The 26,136-nt window shown below is 41.0% G+C and overlaps 2 long non-coding RNA genes across 3 annotated transcripts; both read left to right on the forward strand.

The window, feature by feature from the left end:
• Window positions 1-4,305: 4,305 nt before the first annotated feature.
• On the forward strand, window positions 4,306-5,735 carry LOC113035670 (uncharacterized). Its single transcript, XR_003274373.2, has 3 exons — window positions 4,306-4,625; window positions 5,014-5,181; window positions 5,267-5,735. It is a non-coding gene; the product is annotated as an uncharacterized LOC113035670 (long non-coding RNA).
• Window positions 5,736-15,750: 10,015 nt separating this feature from the next.
• LOC145420172 (uncharacterized) lies at window positions 15,751-18,834 on the forward strand. Of its 2 annotated transcripts, XR_013901476.1 has the most exons (5): window positions 15,751-15,789; window positions 15,911-16,520; window positions 16,879-17,031; window positions 17,398-17,488; window positions 18,083-18,834. It is a non-coding gene; the product is annotated as an uncharacterized LOC145420172 (long non-coding RNA). The 2 variants fall into 2 exon arrangements; XR_013901475.1 differs by having other exon boundaries at window positions 15,755-16,520.
• The last annotated feature ends 7,302 nt before the right edge of the window (window positions 18,835-26,136 follow it).

The raw sequence follows: 26,136 nt of genomic DNA on the forward strand, positions 1-26,136 counted from the left end.
CCTTAGCTCTGTGTTGTGTCGTACTGTTTGTCTGTGTTTGCCTTGTGTATTTGCCTGCATGGATTACGTTACTTTTGAGCCCTGCTTCTTTCAGCTGTCTGGATTTGCTGCCTCACATAATAAAGATTTGTTTTTTGTTTATTAAATCCTATCCTGGAGTCTGCATTTTGGTCCAGATTTTCCATAACCACGACAGAGGGACCAAACGTTAAAACAGAAGTAAAATCACATTAAAAAGTTAAAGACAGATGTGCATTTTTTTCACCCACACTTCACCACTGAAAACCAGTCTTTTCGATTTGTTATTCAATGTCTTCATATTCATATTAAATCTGGGGCTACAACAATCGCCTGCTTGTTTGAGTGACTGCACTTTTGTTTCTTTATAATACACAGCTGAGCCTTTATTGGTACAGTTTGTATGGTTACAGCTTAGTTCTTTCACTATTGCCACAATTTAAAAATCCTCTAGGATTCGAGCTTTCCACTCCGGCGCTGTATTACTTTTCATTATGCGTCCAATAGCTCTGTACTTATGGTTTGATTCTTTAGCGTTACACTGTTAAGGACTCTATTTCTGGAAGGGTTTCTGCTCCGTGTGACGTTTTCAAAATTATTCAGTTCGCCTGCCAACTTCATCGCAGCCCTCCCTTCTCAGTTTCTCTTGGTGACGGGAGCAACAGAGCTGGATGGATCGAAGTTGGGATTAGGAACGACGGGACCATTTTAGCTCACCATACAAGCACTGTCTCTAGACCCATCCCTGTCCCGAAGGCTGTTGGCACACCAGTGATACGAGATGAAGAATGACAGTAACAGCAGCGCAGATCGTGCACTCTGTGTGTGGAACTATTGTCTGAAAGTGTACACGAATGCATGTATTCACAGGTTTTCATTATGCATGTGTCTGTGCATGCCAGCGCCTCCAAGCATCTGCTCCAATATGGCAAGATATCAGCCACCGTTCACACACTGATCCTGATTGCAGTTCCCATTATATTATAAGAGGACACCCACTCACATGGAAACCATCAAATGAACAATTGGCTCAAACTAGGAGACTGACGTTGATGGATCTATTACGATCCAAACTTGGGGCGAATTTCGAGAGATTTTTTCTTTATCCCTTTTTTTTTTTTTCGCCTTGGATTCCAAACTTTAAAAAGGATGTCATTTGTTTTTCCTGGCTGTAGTTTGGAGAGAAGAGTGTAACTCTAGCTCTGGCTGCTGCAGACATAGACGGGCACACAGGGAATGTATGTTCTCTCCAGTTCGGACGCCCTGTTGAAAGAACTCCTGGGAACTTGAAGAACAAGACCGCGGCCGTGCAGGCAGGAGAATAAAAAATGCTTGCCGGAGAATGATGATGGATTCTGAATACATCTCAACTTTCCACTGGTGACGCTGTTGGGTTTTTTACAGAGGACAACACTGCTGCATAAGACTTCTTCACTGATCAAATTTCACATTTTATTTGATGTTCTTGGAAACAGCTATATGCAGAGTTTACATAAATTGCTTGATACTTGGCGTGGCAGCGTTAGTATAAATACGAGTAAATAGATTACATGCTGTGCAATGAACTTACTGTTTGTTTAACTGACATTAGTGCTATTGGCTTAAATTGTGTGTTACACTCTGTTTGCATTCTTCATCAAATCCCATCAAGCAGAATATTTAGAAAATCTCATTCTGCGTATGTTCTTAAAGGTTCATGCACACATAGCAAGAATGCTTAAAAAGAAAAAAGCAAACATTCACCGTCTTGTTTTTGTTATTTCGGCATTTGTTTTATGATTACGACTATTCAAACTATTCATAAAAAAATTATGATCTATTATTATTTAGTACAACCAGAATCTTAGTACATAATCATAGTAAATGTATGTATAGATGTCTGTATGTACCCAATCTCCTCTATAATGGGTAGATCAAAACTTGAACATCTTCCCTCATACAGCGAATATTAACATCTGCAAAAAAAATGCAGGTCTTTTGAGTTTCGTATGCATTTTGTTCTCTTCATGATCCCCCGGAAAATGTAATGCTACGTTCTCCATTTGTGTTTCTTTCATGTCAACGTGCATCGCCTGTACTGAAGTCAACAAAATTTCTGTATGCGATGGAATTCTCTTGGAGTCACCACTACACACACAGAATGAAGAATTTGAAAAAGCACCACAGGCCAGGCATAAACCAAATTGGCACACAAGTTATGCCAAAATGACCATTTACTGCTATGTGCTACACCGTTAAAGGGTAAAATAGTTAAGAATTTTATAATCCAAATAACATTCTTTATGTTAATTTATTTATTATTTATCTTTACCTTTGAATATTTCATTATGAGCCTGATTTAAATGATTTGTAACTGTTTTTTTTTTTAAATTTGCATTGCTGTGCTGTGGCAGCTTTATTTCTATCTTCCATATTTTCCCTATAAAATTGATTATTCGTGAGTAAATTCCAGCCTTAAAATATTTGGAGAATACCTTTTTGGGCATCATGTAGTAGGAATTAAATGCTTGAAAAACAGCTCCATCACATCAGAGTGTCCTATGGGCAGGTAACTGCTGTGTGAGGGTGATAGATGAAGTGCTCTGTGAACAGGGTTTGCAGCACCTTAAAGATAAAATTACCAACTGGTGATGTATATTTTTGGATTATTTTGGAGGGATAAAGAAGTTTTTTTCTACTCTTTTTGTTGTTATAGCTATATTCTTACATTAGTTTTTTCCCCCCAAAGTTTCTTTCGCTCAGTTCTCAAATGACAGGTTAGGTTTTCAAAACACTATTTGAAATCCTCTAAAATCTTCTTCTCAGAGCATTTGTTGTGGTTAGCATTTGCGAAGGATTGAGGAGATTTGGGTGAATAATTAAGTACAATTGTCTACAGTTTGGTAAAAAACAATCTTTGGATGTGTCTGTGAGCAAAGTAGATGATGATCATTGTGTCAGAAATTACATGCAGAATAGTTCATCTAATTGTCAAAATGAGATGAAGCATATTTTAGAGGTTGAGACTGCTCAGATTTTATAAAGGAAACAGCCTGCCTGTGGAGGAGGGAGTGGAGTAAGGATATGTGGCAGTGAAGCAAGGAGACAATTACAAGGAAGATGTAGAAAAGAGATCTGTCACATCTTGCTGCTTGTATAAGCTCTTTTCATCATCTCATCAGCGCTGAAAACTTCAAAAATGTTACAAGAAACTTGCCAAAGCACCTGAGAAGAAACTTAAACATGGCTAAAGGGTTGTTTTTTTTTTTTTTTTTTAATGAGACAGCTTCTGTGTATCTAATCCTGGTGGGCAAAAAGCTATCCTACTAAGTTTCAGGCATCCAGCTCTGGCTGTCAGAGCAGAAGCCCCTCCCACCTTCTGAATAACATTGTGGAGGGGCTTCCAATCAGATAAAGGTTTGGTTAGAGGGACGGGGAAGGGAGCTAAAATAGCTTGTTTCAGAAAGGCAAGTGGATTATGAGTTAAAAAAAAGAGTTAGTTTGAAGATCACCCTTTTTTGTTCATACACCACTCTGCCTTTAATCACGAGTTATTATGATTCATGGGCTTTCTTACACTATTTGTGTTTTGTCATGCCTTCCTTAATTCACCCCCAAACAGTGTCAGCAGAGCCTGGGCCTGATTCTGCTGGAGGTTTCTTCCTGTTAAGAGAGTTTTTCCTTACCGCTGTTCCTAAATACTTGGCAGTCTTTACCTTACAATATAAAGCGCCTTGGTGCAAGTGTTGTAAGTTGGTGCCATACAAATAAAATTGAACTCAATTTAATTAAACTGAGTCTGATAATATAACTTTGGAACTTGAGATTAGTATAATGGCTCCATTTTAAATACCTGACAGATTAACCTTACATATGTCTTTTAAATGATTGACATCATTGCTTGCAATCAGAGCCCATTATATTCATATATATTAAATGGTTGGCGGTAGCACAGTAATAGAGTCCTTTCTATCATCTCATGGTATGTGTCATCATTCATATTGCTAAGCCTTATTCCCAAGCTATCAGTGGTATGGTAAGAATGAAGTGTGTCACCCCTGACTGACCTGAAAATGGCCCGAGATAATGTCAGCAGCATGGTGACAGCACTGTGGTCTAAAAAGGAAAAAAAATAGTTTGGCTTTGTGCTGTGTCCTTGTGGAAACCACTTTTTTTTTTGCGGATGGGAGGGGGGGCAGATGATGTGTTGTCTGATTTGGACCAGGCGTGGAAATAGGGGACAGGGAGATGTGGGGCAGGGAGGATGAGAGGAGGGAGAGAAAGAAGGGCTGTGGGAAAAAATATATGGGAGCTATCAGCACTCACCTCAGCAGAGAAAACAGAGCTGTGATGAAAGCAAAAAAGTAGAGAGGAGGGGAAAGACTGACAGGCACAGACAGACAGAGAGTGAAGGTTAAAATGACAGAGAGACAAGCAGGCGGGAGCACGGAGAGAATGAGGGGGCGAAAAGTGGACAGCTGCGATGAAACAAGAGCCTGAAAAGAGATGGAAGGAAAGACGGGCAGACAGACTGACATCTCTAGCTATCAAACCCTTGTGGATTCACCCTGGGGAACACCGGCTCACGTGGCTGCAGATAAGAGCGGGAGGAATAAAACAGACATCAGGTATGAACAGAAACAATCCAGACAAGAAGAAAGACAAAGCAAATATGCTGATAGAGGTGGAGTGTGTGTGTGAGAGGCGGGGGCGGCCGGGGCTGCATGTTTCCCAGAGCTGTCAGGCTGGTGGCTCCGCAGTCATCAGTGCTCCGCTCTCAAAATGGAGGACCAGACCACAAGGACCACTTCAGCGTCCAAACACAAAGAAGAGCACGAGCACGAACAGCCAACCACACTGTAAAATGAATATGAATACATTATTAGATTATGAAATGATGATACGCACTGAGCACACATGAAAAGCAGTCAAATATCTGTGATATTCAAACCACTTCTTGTCAAAGTCAATCAGATTAAAACACACACGCACAATATGATCCCCATCTTTCCCCAGTTCCTGTCCCTGTTCCTGTTTGTGGAGGATTTTTTTCCCCTGTGGCTGTGATTTCCGATCCCTGGCTTCCACACCTGACATTCGTTATGTGATCATTAGCTACATGATCATGTAGCTACACTGGCTCATCTGTCCGCTGTCTGTTAGGTCCTTCCATCATTTCTACAGGTACACACAATCAAGTTGCTTTAAAGTTGCTGTAGTGCTTGTTTGTGAGCATCAGTGTCAATCCAGCTCTCTTCATGTGCTCCAGGTTCCCTGCATGTACCAGGCGTCCTTCTCACCAGCGCCTGTGACATTTGGGATCTTTGTGGACGAATCTTCTGTTTACAACCTGAAATGAACCTACAGTATTAGGTCAGCGATCCCCAACCTTTTTTACGCCACGAACCGGTTTATTTTCAAGGACTGGCCTTTAAGGTGGACGTGTGCTACTCTTGATGTTTTCTCTGACTCTGTTTTGTCTCTGTTTCCTGTGTATAGCATGAAACAGCAGCATTGTTTCGTCTGCTTTTTTGTCCAGCACAGGGAGTCGGGGTTAGCTAATGTCTTGTCTTTTGGTTCTGTTGTTCTCTTAGGGAGTTAGGCAGATTTCTTGTTGGGAGGATACATTGGTTTTGTTTATTATTGTGGCCTTTGGTTAACACTGAAATCCAGCCTTGCTGACTGTAAATAATATTCACAGTGTGTTGCAATAAAGTGTTCAGCAGTCTTTTTATTTATTTCTGCTCTTTGCCTCGTGTGCTCTTTTACCCCCACACTAGAGCATTACACTCACTTTTCACTGTAGATGTTGTATATAAAGGTTGACTATTTACTTGTATCCAGAATTTCAGTACGATCAAAAACATGCTTTACATTAATTTTTATTGCAGACATGTAGAGCTTGTGGGTGTACACCACATACATGACCACAGTGGCCCCCTGTTTGTTTGTTTGTTTGTTGTTAGCTTGCATGGTAGCTAGGGGGTTTGTTGGTTAGTTAGCCATCACCAGTTTCTCTACCTGTATCTGGAAGTCCCACAGGATCCTAACTTGGTCGTTCTCAGCCACCTTGGGGGGCCTATCCCATTTTGACCTCTGGACTAACCGATGGTACTCAGTACAAATGTTTCTGTATACTCTGTAAGCCACTTGCCATGTCTGCCCTGCCTGCTAGGATCTTGCAAACCGCTATTATCTGTTGGACTATCTCAGGGGCATCTTTGCACAGCCTGCACTATTAGTTTTTGGGATTAGCATCAAGTAGCCATTAGTTGAACTACAGTTTTCATGAAGCTTGGATTGCATCAATCACACAGACAGACATGAACACTTTTTTGCAACTGTGTGTTCGGTGCTGATCTTTCAAAGATCCAGTGATGGGTGATGGGAAAGAAGTGTGAGACCAAAGGAGAAATCTGGAAAAGCTTTTTGTTAATGTATGTTTGTATTTGTGTTGTGTACTGAGTGCATTCATGTGCATGACCTGTCCCGAAGAGGTGTTTTCACAGGGGAAATATAGGGCAGCTGGTGTGTCTCTATTCATGTGTGTGCGTGTGTGGTCGCCCCTTAATGATTATTATGGTTTAACTCCCATTTCACGGATAGAGTTATTACGTCCCAGATTTTTCCAGTCTCCTGGCAATGGAAAGGAAAATATATTCCCTTCTGTCGCTTATTACTGAGACCTTGTCTTATGCTCTCACACTCAAAATCACACCAAGCCACCCGCCCACATGTGCTCTCGTACACACTGGGGACATGTGACAAGCCAATATTTGGGTTTGCATGGTCCTTCACACGGCCAAGGATTGCAGGGTGAGTCTCTCGTAGGTATGTGACAGCGACTAATCTTAATGAAGGCCACTGACACACTCAAACACACACATGTTCACATAGCTTGCTGTGAGGTACCGCAGACACCAACTACTGGCCTGTAGTTAGAGACAATCAATCAGACTGACAGGCAGCTCCTGGCACCTTGCAGGATATTTGTTGGGTGGGGTCACAAAGAAATATAAGGGATTGAGTGGGTCACTCATGGCATGCCCATAATCACTGTGACCTTTGACTTTGCAGAGGAAGGCTACTTAACAAAACCAGTTAAATGATATTGATCACAGTGTATTGCACAGATCATAAAACGCCTGAAATTGAGCACTGGGGTCAGAGTGCACACTCGGGATGTGTTAAAGCCTGACCCTACCTGAGCTCTCTGTGATGTGAAAGGACTTGGAAGACCAAACAGAGCTTAGATTCCTCGTACAGATGACCCCGGGTTAGAAGTGAAAGGTCAAACACGAGGTGAGATTTACAAAATGTTTGGAGATAGCTTAGAGAGTTGGCTTCTGCACATCTATTTAGGTTTATATTTGCTACTATTGACACTACTGGGAAAAGGCTGCAAAGAAGCTTAAAGTTCCTCATAAGCAAATTTTTTATGTAGAATTTATTTTACCTTAAGCTTGAACTGGACTAACAAACTAACAGAGATACAATACATTCTTATATAACAGCTTCTGAAGCAATAACAAAGAAAAATAAATAATACGAGCAAGATGCTGAATGATGAACTCTGACTGAAATAATAGCGTTGTACAAGCATACTTTATGATGCATACATAGCATAATGTATCTGTTTAATCTTAATTAATCTGTATTTCTTTCAACATCAGTAGCCACCGGTGAAAAGCTGGGATGCTTTTATTGTGAAAATGTTCAAAGAAAACTATGAAGGGGAATGAAATGGCCAATATAAGCAGAGTGTTTTTTGGAGAAGAAGTGCAATGATGGAACTGAAATGTACAAACATTTCTTCATTTATCTGGAAAAGTGGTAAACATGGAGGATGTTTGAACTAAGTGAAAAGTAGGTAATCTTTTTTTCTTTTATTCTAATGTGTCCTTGTAATAAATGGAAGGATGTTTGAAAAGCACCTTTCTACTCAGTTGAGCACTCAAAACACTTTCTAATGCAGGCCTCATTCACCCAATCACTCACACACACACACACACACACACACACACACACACACACACACACACACACACACACACACACACACACACACACACACACACTCATGCAGTGCTTTTATGTAACATTTGTACACACACTCGAACTCCATCAGGAGGAACTCGAGGTGCGGTAACCTGCCTGAAGATACTTTGGCATACGGACTGGAGGAGTCAGGGAGCAATCCTCCAACCTTCTGATTAGTTGTTAACCTGCTGTACCACCTGAGCCACAGCCATCCCTGTGATATGAGACTACAGTATTTAATATTTGCATATTAAAGAATATGTGAAGGATGGCTCAGTTCTCTTAGTAACTCATCTGTCAGTATAATTTATTGTTCACAAAATGGACTTATGATCCATTAAATGATAAGACGTGTTTCAACCCCTTGAAAACTGAAGCTACATTTGAAGTGCCTTAAACTTCTTTCAAATTAATTCTTTCAAATAGCCAACAGGGGGAGACTGGTTGTGAAACGATTATATAAAAGTTAATAGGAAAATGGCCCTACTTTTTGTAGAATGTAGTCTTGATCATTATTATCAGGTCTACTTCAGAACAGCATGAAATTCACGTTTTGCATTATGCTCCCATTTAAAGTAAAATAAACAGTAAAGGCATGGTTACCTTGTTATTGAGGAGTCTTGTTCGCACATTGTCCCATTAGGTTTCAAAAGAGCAGCACTGATGAAAATAGTTCTGCTAGGCTTTAAAAGGCTACATTCATCTCTTATGTGACTATCGTGGTAGCTTATGAATGTCGATAAAAACACCCATTAGAATTACATGTATACAAACGATCATAAAAGAATTACTCAAAAATCCTTCTACTAAACCCCACGATATGATATAGATCTGGTATGTATGGCATGATGTAAACTGTTCACTCTGCAGTGTGTCAGCTGACAACACTGCAGCTAATTGACTGTCTTGTCTGCTTCCCCCGCCTCTTTTGGCATGATCCAGGGGAAATGGTATTACAGAGCAGAGGTTGTGTTGACAGAGGCCAAGACAGCATCCAGCACAAGGCCAACCTTTCACCTCTCACTCCATTCCCAACCTCCTCCAAACCTGGAAACACAGGAAGAAAGCAAGGTCGCCCAGATGAGTGTGTCTGTCAACGCACTGGGGGAATTGAAAGCAGGTTCAGAGTTGCGTGGGGGGGGGGGAATCGGGGATCGGGGAGGGAAAAGAAAAAAACAGCAAAAGAAGGAACGGCAAGGGTGCTGACATTTACGCAGAGATACAAAAAACAAAGTGGACATTTTTCAAATGATGCTGTACGCATGCTGTACGAATCAGGCTCGTCAGACCAGTTGGCCTACAGTTTAAACAGCTCCCCTGGAGAATCAGACGAACTGCCCTCGTTTATGTTCGAGATTTAACAGAAGGACAGTCGTAATGGAGACAGCCGGCTGACTTCATTCACACTGATCTTGCCATTACACAGATGACTGCAAAAACGAGGCGGGGAAGGAGAGATCTGGGTTTGATATACTAGCCACCGCTCTCCCGCTCTGCTTCATATCAAAGTCTGAGACGGTAATGGGGAAAGCAACGCTGTCTGTTTTCTTTTGGGTGGTTCTGTCCATCTGTGACTCTGCTACTGGTCCCCTTATTTCTTTCTCCAGTTTTCTCCCAAACTCAGGTCAGACACTTTGATTTCCTTCGAAAAGAAGAAAGCTGGACCCGCACATAAATTCATCTGCAGACAGACAAACACTTGACATGCATTTGCCTACACAAACATTCGATGCATCCACTATTTTAAATGAAACATGAGTCGGCAGGCCTCGCTCTGTCTGCCTTTGATGCACTGCTTTATTAAGTATCCAGTCTTTAATCATTTGGCATGCTGCTAAGTCTTACCTCATGCAAACTGGAATTTAGTGCCGAAAGCACTCAGCCTGTATTTTTTCATACATTCTACCTTCATTAACTGTCTTAAACCACATGCTTTTGTATTGCAACCCTTGTATGCTTCACTGCATATGCAAGGTCGTTAGGGTCACAAATGCTCATGGCTTCCCATACTAAGAACCTTGCATGTATTGTGTAGAATATGGGAACATCAAGCGCATCTGTTTCTACTAGGCTGTGTGATGCTGTGCAGACCTCAGTGATCAGGAATGCTTTAGTGTCTTACAGAGGCCAGTCTATAGTGGGCAGTTCCCCTTATCCCCCATACACGGCTCTGCTGTATTTGTACTGTAAGCTTATGTGTGTTTACAATATCAGGGTTTTGCATTACTGCGGTGCAGTGATTAGATTTCCTGTTTATGCTGTGTGTTTTGGGAAGAAAGCACACTGCTTCAATTTCATGCCCCTGATGCTGGGCTGTGCACCAACGGGGTTTAAGAGAAAAAACAAACACTGATGCATGGATGCAGGCACCGGCATGGGCACACACACGCACAGACACACAAATCTGAGTCACTGAAGGGACAATACTGAAAAACGGCCCCATCTGTTAACCTGTAGTTGTTTTAGTTCAGTGACATCCCCCCCTCTTCTGGTGTGATATCATTAGAAATTTATAACCTCATTCGATCGGCACCGGCGAACGCCCTTGCTCGCTAAGGTCTGACCTCCATTTCTCACCTCCTCCCCTTTGTGTCCCATACTTTCTGAGATAATGACGCTTTAATCGTGTAACAGCAGCAGAGTCCGAAGCAATTGTAGGCGTGTCTGTTGGACGTTGCCTCCTTGACCCCACGGGAGGCTGCCTGGGTTTGAGGTACTCAGTTAGAGCTGGAGCTAATTGTCCTGTTTGTCTGCAGCTTCTATGTTTTCCTCCCCGCTCCAGTGATGAAGAAACGACAAACGCCGTGACCCCTAACCCCGCAGAGGTGAGGTCCCAGCGGGGATGAAGGCGGTGCGGAGGGGAGGTCATGCTGCAACATGTGGTTGACTCGTTTGGGGCAAGCCAAACGTTTTTTCTTTAATTGGCCGTGCAATCTGCCACAGCTGGGATGGATTACAGGGGAGAATTCTTCCCTTGAAAGGGAGTGGGGAGACTGGCATAGAATGGGGGGGAGTGATTAGAGAAAGGACGACCAGAAGTAACCAAATCAGCACCAGGGCTTTGCTGCAATCGACTTGTGCTCGCTTGTTTCTTGAATGATGAATGAAAACATAAAAAATGGAAACTCTTACGCCTGCAAGAGCAGCTGGGCAATGAGTTGATGCCTTCCTTCTTGCCAACGTCATGCTTTCAAAGCTGTGTTAAGAGAACATCTTACTTTGGTATATTTCCTGTTAGAAACTGGATATTGGGGAACAATATAACAGGAGGGGTGTTCAGAGCCTCAGCCAGAAAGAGGCAATTTTATTTGATGGGTGAGATATAGAGGCTTGCTTGTTCAGAATCTTGGATGCTTTTATTTGAATTTTTTATATGCAACTTTTAGTGCCAATGAAGTCACCACTTTGGATCTTCAGTTTCCACAAAGAAAACTTAATGAGATTTCTTTGTTTAAAAAAAAAGAAAAAGGAAAAGTGTCTTTTTTACACACACACACACACACACACACACACACACACACACACACACACACACACACACACACACACACACACACACACACACACACACAACTGGCACTTGCCATAGAATGCCAGAATTGGCAGGTTCACTAGTGGCAGCATGTGCTTTTCACAGATGACAGCAGGTTGACCCTGAGCACATGTGACAGATGCAAAAGGGTCTGGAGAAGCCGTGAAGAATAAATGCTGCTTGTAATATGTAGCATGTCCGGTTTGACGGTGAGTCAGTGATGGTCTGGGAAGGCATATCCATGGAGGAATGTACTGGTGCAGTGGGTCCTGGATACCTCGTGGTGCACTACAATGCCCAGCGTCATATGGAGAAAATCTGCAGGCAGTTCCTGGATTATGAAATGATAGCATCGACTGGCTCTCACGTTTGCCTGACCTAAATCCAACAGAATACCTCTGGGACATTGTTTCAGTGCGTCTGATACCACTGGTTGCACCTCAGACTGTCCAGGAGCTCAATGATGCCCTGGTCCACATTTGAGGAGAAAATCCCCCAGGACCCCGCCGTCTTGGGGATGCCCCGATTTTGTCAGGCGTGTACCATTTTAAGTTACTGCAGTGAAATTTCAGCCAAATCAAATAACTGCGATCAGTTATTTGACAATTAAAGAAACTGCGATCAGTTTCTTTAATTGTCAGGATGCCTTTAAATAAAGCCCTCTGCACACTGATCATCTTTATTTCCATCTAAAGATGCAGCTTCCTAACACATTTCTCAGTCCATATCAGTAGAGCTATCTACTATATTGTATTTGTTTTAAATGTTATATACCTATGTGGTATGTGACTTTTGTTGCCATGATGCCAGGTCTCTCTTGGAAATGAGATTTTTAATCTCAATGAGATTTTTACCTGGATAAATAAAGGATATAATAAAAAGTATGGTTTTTTTTCCCATTGAGATCTGGCGTGTTTTCGAAGCATTGAATTTTTTTATGCCAACCTTGTATGTACCCTCACCATGCACTTTATTACAAACACTTGTAAGCCTGCATACTTGTAAGCGCCAATCACTTAAGCGTGGTGCTATGCAAAAAAATCCAGCAAATAAAGAATCCATGAAATCATGCTGCCAACTGAAACTCTATAGACGCATAGATTCAGCTAGCAGCATGAGTCCATGGACTCAACCTGCTATGTGTCAACAAACAAGGCAGGGGGTGCAGTCTAATGTTTTAGAGAATGGTTTCCTGGCACACTGCATGCCAGTTAACACTAAACAATCTTTGTGTGAATGCCTTGACCATGATCAAATACGTCTCTTTATGACCACAGTTCAACCTCCTAATGGATGCTTCCAGCATGATAATGCGGCACATCGCACAGCAGACGTTTCCGTCAGCTGTAACACAGTAACTTGTTTATGGGGCTTCACTGTACTCACCAATCAGTCCAGTAGAAGATCTTTGATGTGTGGTGGAGCGGGAGTTCACAAATTGTTGCAGTATTGTCAACATGTCAAAATAATATTTCAAACATATTGTTAAATGTTAAACAGGAAGAAATAAATGAATTAGTAGCTTGTTTTTCCTAATAAAGCACATAACTATATGCTCTAGTAAAGATTCAGAAAAGATAGGCTGAAGCTTTGGCCGTCTGCACTACCAAAATGACAAAAGAACAAGCTATGGCTAGCATTAGCAGCTAATGCTACCTTCAGCTGATTCCAGCTTCTCCTGGGACTGCTTTTAGTGCTATGCATCGACACTGTTATTGAGGTTTTCACTGCTTGAACTGTAAAAGCAACAATTTTGTGAGTGAAAAGATTGGCCAAGCTGTGGATATCATTAGTATCTTCTTGTAGCTCTGCAAGGTCTGGAAGAAGGGCTTTCACTAAAGACATCAGGTACATAACCATAGTAAAACAATAAAGATTAGAAAAAATCGCCTGCACATCCAAATGGGAGCTGGTGGATAATTCTCCCTCAGCAGTATTACAGAACTCATTCATCTTTTTTTACCGGATCACTGATCATTGTATCGCATCCATTGCATCAGTTTAATTTTTACAAGACTTTACCAAATGTTGAATGTTGTCCATGTAAAAGTGATCCTAATCCATCACAAAAGAGTCCTCAACCACCCTCTTCCCTGCTTCCTTACCAAACACAGTGAACATTTCCTCCAGGGTTTTCTTGGCTGTGCGTGCACTTGAGATGTTAGTAAATGCAAATGAACTGCTGCAACATCTTGAGGCCATTTGGGCAGGGTCAGAGGGTGAGAACAGAGATGGAAGGATGAAGTGAGGAAAGAAGAGAGAGAAAGATGTTTGTGTAAAGACACAAGGAGAAAAAAAAACTTGGAGACACATGAGTTGGCAAAGTAAGTAGCCACGAAGGCAGATAGACTGAGGGACGGACAGTGGGATTTAGGAAATATATTGAGGAAAGTGGGCAGATGTGGATGAATTTTGAAAGCAGGGTTGGAATGTGCTGAAAAGCCGTGTCTGGGGAACATCTTCATTTGATGCACTGGATACACATGTATATACGCTTCCATGCGCAGCTGCGTTTTTTCGTGGTAATGCTGATGAGCAGCTGGCTGCTTCCTGGCCCCCCTCCCTCTTTGTCACAACTGGATTAACCACTGCTTTCCTTTGACCGACGTCTTCGAAATGCTATTTTAAAAGAGGTGCGTGTTTACGCAAAGCATAACGCAGCTTATCAAGGTATTCGCCCTCACCGTGTCCTCTCCTTTATTGGATCGCCTGTCGAGTGTTCATGCGTGACATTCCCAGCTGTCTGCCTATATCCCTCTGACGGTGAAATGTGTGTGTGTGTGTCTTACAGGCGCTGTGCGCGTTATAATTTCCTGTGTGTATTTGCAAATTCATGCGCCACAGTGCTAATCTTTCCTTGATGTGCTTCTTTAGCTGTGCAGGTGTATCGACAGCAATGTGTCAAATCTGTTTACTTCCTTTGCCATTGTGTGTGAGAGCGAGCTCGATGCCTCAATGAATCGGAGGGTGACTGAGAATGAGAGCTGACAGGTCTTTGAGTGTGTGTGCGGAGGGTGGGAGGGGGACAGGCAAGCTCCTCTCTATTACCCAGATTGATTAAGGAAGTGCTCAAGCTCCCACTTAGCCATCACCACTAACGCCGAGGTGACCGTCTCAAAAACGGACGCAGAGAAGTGGAATGAGTGAATGAGAAGACGTGAGAGAGACAAGAGATGGAAAGAAGTGTGCAGCAAGATGGAAGAGGGGGTATCTCAGCTAATCAGTATGTCTAAGAGGACTTCAATACTTTGTCTAAGAGGCATTTTAGCGAGACATAAGTTTGATAGATGTTTTTTGGTGTGTGTGCGCAAGTGTCTGTCTGCCTACTTTCACATTCTCCACCATCTTATCTTCTTCTCGCTCCTGAATCTCATCAGAAGCCTCATCCCTAAACCTCTTAAGTGAAATTTTTTTTATCTCCAATTAGGTGATGTAGGGATATAATAGGTTCCTGCTCCTGCCTTCTTTCCCCCAATTCTCCATCTTTTAACTTACTTTATACTTTAAAGGATTTTAACATTATTGATCCTGACAATTTTCATTAAAAATAGGGGGATAATCCACAGATTTCCTATGGAAATTCCAAGGATGTGCTCTTTTTCCCCCCCCTTTCCCAATCATGTTCCTTTATTCCCAACTTCCAGTTTTTCTCATCTGGGAGCTAACGTTTCGCTTGACCCTGCAGGAGCAGTGTCATTTACATAGTTTTCCTTAATCTTTCTTAAATGCCCGGTTTGGGAAGAGAGTTAGAGCCTGACGGGATGCTTCCCAGGGAGTGAAAACGGCAAGCAGAAAGGCACTGGCGGCAAAGAAAATATTTCAATTGGGATACGATTACGCCTGGGCACTTATGGGTGAAAATAAGCAAGGATCCCATTGTGAAACTATCCAAACAAAGAGAGGGGAGCATCAGTGTTTTGAAAGCACACATACAGTGAAGATCCTTGCCTTAGCGCTCTGTGCCTGTGTATATTTTAATGACTCTGCTGCAGCTTTTGGAAGCGCACCGAAGAGGATTGCGGTGAGCCAATTCAAACCTGTTAGTGCAGGAGGTCCTTTGACCTCCATTAGACCGGTCAACAGTGTTACGGTCAAGTTCAGGGGTTAGATATCGTGAATGCCTCAGTCCCGTGAAGATGTGGGGTCACGGTTCATGGTTCTGGAATTGATGGTGTTTCTCACACACTGAAAAAAAGGGACTGGCCATCTCTTGGATTTATGTAAGCATCTTGCATGCATTTAACACAATTGCCTCATGTTTTAAAGTTAAATGTAACTATATAGTGTAAAAACTACATGATATGCAGAAAGGGTGTATTAAATTGTTCATATCATGTTCAGGTGACGTAAGTCAATAAGATAGCAACGTTAAATCTCGTGAAACCACGCGTGATTTCATCTCGCGGGCTTTGGATCGTGGTTTAAAAAAGGCATCCATCTCAGTCAAGTCGAGCAGCCAACTCTACGTTTTTGGTATGTCTTGATTTTTTGAATTCATTTTTACCATAATTCAGCCAAATGTAGTTAAACGTCTAGAGTGTCGCCATGTAACATGCTAAAAAAGAGCCGTTAGCTTATTTGCTGTTTTATCTGTTGTCAAAGAATTGGCGCTTTTTCATTTGAATTTGTCTTTGGCACAAGAGCCGTAATATCACATTAAACCTAATTACGAGGCACTCATAACATAATTTGGTTTTCTGTGTGAATAGATTTGTCAACTGACTCTTCAGTTACATTGTGTATTTACTGCACCGTGGTGTTAGTGAGATTTTGGACATTGAACAGCTTTAGCTAATATCATCAGCGGCATTATGCTAGCTTACATCCCTACCCCTCCTGCCCTCACCTGCTGTCCTTTTGTTTTTGTTTTTTTTGCTGCACATTGAGAGATGACCTCTATTCTGCATTTCACCAGGAGTCAGCTGATGGATTGTGGGTTCAAGGTGTTATGGTAAGAAAGTATATTCTATTTTCGTTTCTGTAACTTAATTATAATAGGTTTTTTATAATTATTAGGTGCATGCATACTCACCCTATTAATACAACTGAGAGATCCAAAATCTGCCATAGGTTTAACTTATACCTGTATGTATTGCCAGAAAGGTGATTACTGGACTCGCATTAATGCACACTTGAACTGAAATGAGGTTGTAACTTGTGGGTTGTTGGGTTGCAAATCAGAAACAAACATCTTTGGATTTTTTTTAATCCCATAAGATCTGGAAACACAGTTTTTATTCAACAAAACATTACTGATTAACCAAGCACAGTGCCTGCTGTTATTTCAAAATAATTTTATGTCATTTCAGATAAAATGCAGCATTCCAGTGCATCCCAACCATGCCTTTACAGTCAAGGTTTCTGACGGAGCTGAGTTTTTCTCTGACAGTCTGCTGAAAGTGTTTGCAAAGTGATCGGGGGAACAGGGCACAAAGCTAAAGGATGTAGCGGCCATAATGACAGTAAGAACTTTAAAATTCTTTAACTACAAAGTGTATATGTATTGCATTAGGTCAGTAAAAGATTTTTATGCTGCATCCATTGAAACAGTCAACTATTACCTGTGAGTAATGATTCCACTAAAAGGATGCCATAATTTTCGTCATGCATTTACTGGCCCACTGAGAAAAAATTATCTTTTTTTAAAAATAAATGTTCTGGAAACTATATATCCATAAAGTTGATGTCAAACAGGAACTTTTGATATTGCTTTGTAGATGCTGGTGTTGCATGTTGACTGGTTTAAAAAGTCAAGAGTTTTTGTCTGGGATCATTTTCTTCTGTGCTACTGAAAAGTTCACAAATCTCTGTTTTCTTTGTTATAATAGTCAAGGATGACATTAATGCTCGGAGTCCCTCATCAAAGTGCTCCGCATCTGTGTGAAAGACAATTGCAACATCTTGGTGCAGGAGTTCATGGTGAGTGTTTTATGAGTAGATTGTGGCTTTGCAACATTTAAAAATGCATTTAGTTATCCACTTGATCCTCATTGGACTGGTTAGGACCAGTAGTCCTCTTTAATAATTTGAAGTTCACATGAGGCCTGGTAGTGAACTCGGCCGCCGGCCCTTGAGGCCCCATCCCCACCCCTGTATTAGGGGTCACATCAGTGTGAAAAAACTTTAAATTTGTCATTCTAATGAACAAAGGAAAATCCCACCAATATTTATATTAGCTTTTGTTTGAAAAAATGACCAACTGACCAACAGCTAACCAAATTGTGGGGCTGAAAGTCTAAATTCTAACATCTTCTGAGTGACATAACCTGGATTTCTGATGGGCCGGTGTCTTTCTAACAAAAACTAATGTAAAGCATTTGAAATTATTATGTTTTTCACCCTCTCTTAGAAACTCTGTTAGACCATGAATGGCAGCATGGCAGGCCACTCTTTGGCTATAGCTATTTACTATGTTGCTTGCATTGGTTTAAATTACTCTAACATTAGAACTGGTAGATTCAAAAGAGATGAGTTTAAAAAGGAATCTTAAAGAAATGTTTTGTGTTTAACCAGGACTTGACTGAGGCCACTGCACAGATTGAGAAAACCACAATGAACATCTGTCTCCAGAGGATGCACCAGGCAATGACTTTTCTGATGTTGTTCTTCAAGATCTGGATAACGTGACCTTTGCAGTAGCCATGCTGTTTGGACCTTTTTTATTCCTTCAACATGAGTTACCCATCACAACTCTGCTACACTTTTGAGGTGATTCAATGGGTGGTAATGGAGTTGGATGCAACTCAGCTCTCAAGAAAAGCTCACAACTAAGACAAAACTGCTCCTGCAACGAAGCTCACTGTTATGCATGTGAGGTGACCAGCTCTAGGTGAGAGGACATTTAAATCTCACACTTGTTCTGCTGCATTTTTGAAGCTCAATTCCAGGAACAGATCGCAGGGTTCATTTTTATATACTCTGCAACTGCCATGAGGACGAGCCGTTTTTTGTTGTTGTTTGTTTTTCCTTTTGCTCTGTACAAGTTCTGTTTGTCTGTTTGGCAGCATTTTTAAATTTCTCTTTGTATTTTTTCTTTCTTTTACTAGTGAAGAGATGTAGCGTGAACAGTTATACAGTCTAAATATCCCATATGGGTCGTGTGAAATGGTATTTTCAGTTTCATTCAGTTGAAGTAAAGAACGTTGAATATTTCTAAGTGTGCTGTTTTGAACCAAGATGTCACAGTATGATCAGTGCTGTAATTTTTGACAGTCACTGTATCAATGTTATTTTTGCGTCTCTTGAATAAAGGTTTTGACCTGCAAGTGCTAATTTCTTTAGTTATTGGGGTAAAATGGGTAGTGTTAATAGGAAGGTGTTTGCCAATTCAGTAACCTAATTTAATGTTAATGGAAACTAACATTACCTCAAATTGTTTAGTCATAATTGTTGTTTAACTGAATCTTGACGTTAGAGGCCTTAAATAGAATGTTTTGTATTGTTCTTTCCCAACATTTTTCAAAAGAAACAGTCCAATTTCTTTGCTGTGATTGATTCCAGAGAACACGGAAGAACTGACATTATTTAACTGTTGATTTATATAGATTCAGTAGAGGAGTAATGTCAGTTTAATTCTTTACCTACTGTCAATGCAGTGAAATTAGACATTTTGTTTTGAAAGGTTACTGGTGGATGCCAGCAACCATCTTGGAAGAGAACAATACAATCTGTTATAAGGCCTCCATTTGAAAATTGTGTATTTGATACTAGAATATAATAGCAAAATGTAATTTGAAGATAACATGTAGTATTTAAGTGACCAAGTAGTATTGGGTAAAAGTTATTGAATCGTGTTGGGATAACGTGAGAAAATTGTGAAGGATTAAAATATTCCAAGAGCTCAAATTACTTCATCAAAACATGTTTAAGTCACATTTTATCAACACAAATTGCACAAGTTTATTGAACATGAATAAATTGTGTTAATTTAACTCAATTGTTTAAGTTGCTGCCAAAGCAAAACATCTGTGTGCAACAAATGTCCACCATTGAATTAAGTAAATCCAACAACATATTTTTTTCAGTGCAGAAGCTCCAAGCTAAGTAGAGGTCAAGCCTGAGGATGGGTCCCTAGACACACCAGCATATAGCCAACAAGAGCAGAATATAGTAAGTCCAACATGCATCTTTAAATCCCTAAAAGAAAATCTCACATCTATCATCATTAAACACATCACTATTCAAAGATGTTGACATCTGGTTAAACCTAGCCAAGAACGCGATTTTGTTAGGTTTAGCCACAACAGTTGTTACAATAATAAGCTCAGAAAGTGGATGGTAGTGCAGAGAGAATGAACACTGGACTTTGATGTTTTGTTGACCGGCTTATCTAGCTTCACATCTACTTAACATCTTAAAGTGTTATAAGACAAGAGCAAAGCAAAATCCGATTGTATGTCTCATTTCCGTCTCTGTGGTGCTTAAAGATAGACACTGGTTTAATGAATAAAGGCATTTTTCCCCTACAGTTGGATTACTCTGGTCCAAATCAGTTGATGGGTTTGTAAACTTGTACCTTTTCCCAGTGGTTTGGTGTCTTTTCACACAGAGAAATGTCCAAGTGAACTCCAAGCAATAGAAAATGTGTCACTACAAACCACGTGAGAATGTTTGGTCCCCTGTTGGCAGGAGAAACAAAAGTAAATACAAGAAGAAGGTGCTGTTTTCTGAACTATCGGAGAGCACAAAGAAATTAGGTAAATTTCACAGCTATTTGCTAGCCTGTACATACCTTTATAGTCTATAGTACCTTCCCACATGCCATAATAGAAAGCATAGATGGCTGCAGGAAGTTTATTAGATCAAAGTTACAACATACATCTGGTAGCTGGTTTGGATTGGCGTCGCATCACATTCACACCATAAACAAACCGCTCTGGAGACCACCTCCTCCGAAAAGTCTTGGTGCGTTTGTTTTGGTCCGCACTCAAGTGCGATTATTGTATTAACATTTGCACAAACATACTACACCAAGGGGGGAAATGAGTTTGAATTAAATGGGCTAAACACCCTAAATGTCTAAATATGCAACATTTTGAATTTTAATCATGATCGATGACCTGTCCAAGGCGTTCCCCGCTGGAATCAGCTCCAGCCAAGGTGTGATCCCGACTTGGATAAGTGTAAGAAAATGCATAGATGGCTCAATATGAAAGATGGCATACTGAACTAAATCACAAATCTGATCAGGCAGTTAAAGGCAACTTCAAGTGCTATAAGTTCTTCTGAAACATGTTTGTGTTTCTACACTCAAACAACCGCAAAGTCTAGTTTTGTGGTCCAGCACCGGTTTCTCGATTCTGCCCCACAAATGTACAATGGCATGGAGCAAAATTTGGAGTAGTGGTTCTCCCCAGCTGATGACCCCACCGCAAATGCAAGGGCACTAATGGATGTGTAGCAGCTAGAAAGGCCCAGCATGTACTTCACCCACCTGCACACTAAAATGGTGAGAATGTGGTTAGAGGACAGCAACAGATGGGTGTGTGGCTCCTTGGGAAAAGCCTCTGCACTGTATGCAGAGATCAACCAGCCAAAGTGGAAGAAAAGCCTGGGATATCATTAAATGGTAGAGATGTGTATAAGTACCAAGCGTGTTACCTAGACTTTTTTCTCTATATAATGAACTGACAACATAACTGAAGGGCCCATTTCTTGTTGAAATGAACACTTTCTTTTGCAAAAATTCAATTCCATTCAATTTTAAACATGTAAATAAAACATCTTTGTCTCCTACTCTAGCTCCTTTTTATGCCAGTCTTAAATACCTTTTCTGTATTCACTCCCTTCTTCCTCCACTGCAGATGCATATTTTGGCACATCATTTTAAAACCTGTTTGGCTCAGCTTAATGTCAAGCACATTTGAGATCTGAGGTTCCCCATTCCCAGTCTGATCCTCCTGTCTCCATCTTATTTCAACATCAGTGACCCTCTTTTACTTCTCTGCTTCTGTCACAAGGCTCTCTTATGTCTTTCCAGGAACCCATCTCACCCTTAACTTAGCTCTTGATGTCTTCAGTGTGTTTGACCCTTAATAAGCAAGAATTAAGATACCTGAACTGAGCTAAAGGGACAGAGCACGTCATTTAAAAGCGATGCAAATCATGTGCCATAAAAACGGTTAATGTCTGAGCCATGCAACAGCACACACACATTTCCTAATTAATGACACTCCTCTGTCCTTGACAGGCAGACAGAGGGGTTTTTGGTTTTACACCACATGTTGGTAATTTTGCATCATCATAAAACTCTCATTTTTATCCCTCGCTCTCATTTTTAAACCAATCCCATGCCGTGCTAAAATGTCCAAGGGTGCTCATAAATAATGAAACCATCTGAGGTTTCTGTGTAAACACTCTTCAGTCTGAGCCAAATGCCTGTTTGTGTATGTGGCCACTCTTTCATGCTCGTTAAGCTCCATAATTCAGTAGATTTTCAGTGGATTTTTTTTTTTTACATCTTCCTGTCCTTTTTTTTTAATCAAAAATTTTTCCCATATTTTACCTCTGTCGTGATCAAGAGATTTATATTATCCATTTGTTTTTATCCAACACCTGCACAGTAGAAGATTATCAGTTATTACGTATGGACTGGCTTTCTCAGGAAGAGCATCAGTTTGCCAAATCCTTAATTTCCACAGTTTTAGTTTGAGGTTTTCTTTCTGTAACACTGTTTAACTGTGTGCCTGTAACGACCAGCACCAACTTACAGATCAGAGAGTGTAAAAGAGCGGCGTGTGGTGCAGCAGGTCATATACCATTTGTAAAGTTGTTGTATCGATCGCTGACTCCTGCAGTCAGCATGCTGAAACATTCTCGGGCCTGATACTGAATCCTCGGCTGCCCTGATGCATCTGCATGAAAAGTGCTTAGGCATAGATCCATCCACTGAGTGAATGACTTTTAGTAAGAAAGTACTTTGCTCAGCTAAATTGAAAGGTGTTATATATAAGTACCAGCCCACTTAACCTTTTTACATTGTGCTCACAGCCATAAGGCTCAGATCTGGATTCATCCCAAATCATCAGAGGCAAAGTAAGCTGAAGATTGAAGGAATTCTCTTCTATTGGCTATTATGAAGAATACAACTACGTTGGCTTCATCTTTTATATACAGTCTATGCTGTAAACATGTTTGTTTCACTCTGTTTAACATTAGAGGAACAGTTTTCAACATATTAGCCTTAGCTTCATTTTTTTAGCCCTTGTGTTAAGTTTACAGCCAGAGTCAGAACCACTGTTCATGGCTGAAAAACTGTTTTCATTGTATAATTGAAGACTTTATGTGGCAATAGAACATTAATAAGAGTTACTCCAAAAGGGGTCTATTTTGTGGCTGCAAGCTTCTGGTTTCAGTTTAGCGCTTGGTAGGGGCAACTGTAATACACAGCAGGTGTTGGAAAAAAAAAGAATACACCTCTTAGCACCTCTTCATGCTCACAGCTATGGTTTGAAAAAGCAAATATGCCCCAGTATTTTAATTAAAGTGACTTTGTTTAACATTTTATGTGGTTTAGCATTACATATTAACAGTTACAGGGATTTTAATAGCAATGGTGCAGCTTTGTTATTTTTCTGTCTACGTGGCATCCTCTTAGAGAAGATCCGAGACACTTCGTTGGTTCTCATTTGTCAGGGCAGAAACACTAAACTCGAACAAAGGCCTGGACTGTAAACAAAGCTCTCTGGGTTTAAAACATGTCATAACTGCAGCATACACATTTGTCATCATCTAGCACCACAGTGTAAATCACATATCATGACTATAAGTGGTGCACGTATCCAAACACAGACATCATACATAAGACAAATAGGCGGAGTGGACCGGAGCAGTTTATGGGCTTTGATGGTGTCCCTGTTGGAGCAAACAGGGCGCATCTTTTTCAGCAGAATTGTTTTCCTTTTCCTGGTTTTTAATTTTGCTTTTGAGCTCTGAGCACAGCCTGCCTATCTGTCTTCCTCCTCTTCTTAAGGAGGGCCAAAGAACACAGAAGGGTCACGCAGCATCATACATGCAGCGGATGACCCCCGATGTAAACAAAAGCGGTGCGAGGGGAACCTCTGATATGAAGAATGAAGCAGGCATAAGCGTTGATCCGGTGCTGGGAGTGTGGAAGCGGTTCATAGCGACTGCGCTTTTGTATAAGTTGGTGTTGGCACACTGCTTTAAGAACTAAAGCAAATTTGCTTTGAGATTATATAAAAGCAGATTAAACATAGAGGTTGTGTGAAGCTGATATTTCATATACCTGTGGCGCAAGAGGAAAAAGTCAAACTTTGCTTAGTGTTCTGATTTTATGTTATGATATCTTCTAGCCGGTAAGTCGAACTGACAGAGTTATAGAGCAGCATCTACTAAATCTGGTATTGATCAGTGTCTGAAGCCGTCTAGCTCTACCTGAGCCAACAGTCTCGCTCTAAACAAGCTGCTTTATTGGCTCTCCCAGAAGAAAAGTGCTAGTGCCCACAAAGCTGTCATTTTTTTTAACAAAGCTATATGAAATGAAGCAGCTGCGAATCAATTCTTTACTGTTGGACACAGAAAAGAAGAATCAATTTAAAGAATTGTTCTCTGTTGTGGAGGCGTTGGATGGTGTTTTATTATTTTTTTGAAGTGCAGCGGACTGAAAAGACACCACAGCGGCTCCACCGTCGAAACTGATACTCACTGTGGAGAAAAGGTTTTCATACGCTGCAGTGACGCTCATATCCTTTGACTGCATTTCATGCAATGAGTGATATATAGGGTGTTCCATATAAAACGCAGGCTTGTGGTAATGCCGCTCCCTTTCCCTTTCTTTCTTCTCATCCCTCCCTCTCGTTCTCACGTTCTTCTCCTAACAGCAGGTCGGTGTTCTGCTGACAGAGCCCATTTTGGGCTCCCATCGAGATAATGTTAATAGGAGACAGACTGCTCACCTCGCCTCTTTTCTCCTCTCTCGCCGTCGTCATGGATCCCGCTGGAAAAACTGGAGTAAGGTAACAAAGAACGAGGTGTGATGGACTGTCTCTTTTACCACAGTGAGAGGTGGTCTGTGCACCGTAATGGCAACGTAGGCATGTAAACTCACATCCACACACTTCACTAGTGCGTGCGCAAATGTGTCGCCTTCAGCAGCGCTCCTATATCTAAGTTTAGATGCTTTTAATGTGACTTTATTGTCTTGCAGCTGGTGCTTATGGTAACAAATAGATGCTGGGACAATTTCCTTGGTGGCTTTATTATAGAAACCACAAAGCACAAAGCTAATGGTGTTCAAAAATAGAAAGCAAATCAAGGCTAGTACGCTATAATGCTCACTATTAAAAGGATGCTCAAGGTAATAATACAGATTACATAAAAATGCATATATTTTAATTGGGCCCCACATTAGGATGGGAAGTACAGGTGCTGAAGCTGCATCTGTGTCTGCAGAGCTGAAGTATATGATGCTGCAAAAATTTATTTTTCTGTTGTAGTACACACTAAATTCACTGTTCAAATTTATGGCTAGACACTTTAGCTTCTGTGTACTGTCTGGCAGTATTTTATCTGTAATGATCTGCTGTTCCAAGGATTATGTTTTTTTTTTTTTCCACCAGATTCAGACAGCCTCTCCAAAAGAGTAGCGCTCAAATAAAAACAACACAGCAGCCCTGCACCCTCTACTGGAATCATGCTCCTGTGGTTGTTTCATAAAACATATTTTGGCAAGTTATTAATCGCAAACAAGTCATGTGTGTGCAATGGTCTCAAAAGCTTTGTACTATAAGTCTTCAGGTTGCAGGGAGTTCCTGCAGCTCCCAAACAAGGTTGTCTTCAGCAAAATGTTTCTAGTCGTGAAGCTATAAATAAGCAAGGAGGGAAAACCGTGTGACTTCTTACAACAGCATAGAAGCACTCAGCGTTTGCAGAAACCTTGCTGAAAGTTCCCTTTATTTCCCAAATCTACACATTAATAGTATTAATCTGTAAAATGCATTGTTGGTTTTAGTGCAGTTTTGCTAACAAAACAATTTGTGACAAAACTCACCTGTTTTATCCTCCTCGGTGCATAAGTGTAAGTATAAATATATAATGAAAATAAGTTGATAATGTGGACTGGAAGCTCCTGAGCTAATTTTGGATGCAAAACCCTGCAACTTAAATCAAGTGTCAGGGGTGTCGTGTGGAGGCGAGGAAGAGATGACCAAACGCAGGACTCACGGTGCAGGATGATGATGATTTATTGGAACGAGTGGATAGACAGAGCAGGAACGAAAGGACTGACTGACTGAAAGACGGAATGGCTGACTGAACTGAACACAGGCGAGAACGACAACATAACATCAATGACACGACAAAGACCAGGAAGGAACTGAGGACTTAAATACACTGGCTGAATAATGACTGATAGGAGACAGGTGAGTGCACAACTGAACATAATTGAACTGATGATACATGGAATGAACTGCAACACAATACACAGGTAGACAGGCTGACACAGGAAACAGGAAGTGAATACATGGATGTGGCAAAATAAACTGAACTGATATGCCCCCATATTTTTATCCATCACCCCATTTAAAAAATTCTGGAAACTCTCCTTC

Source organism: Astatotilapia calliptera, chromosome 14, assembly GCF_964374335.1.
Source record: "Astatotilapia calliptera chromosome 14, fAstCal68.1, whole genome shotgun sequence".
NCBI lineage: Eukaryota > Metazoa > Chordata > Actinopteri > Cichliformes > Cichlidae > Astatotilapia > Astatotilapia calliptera.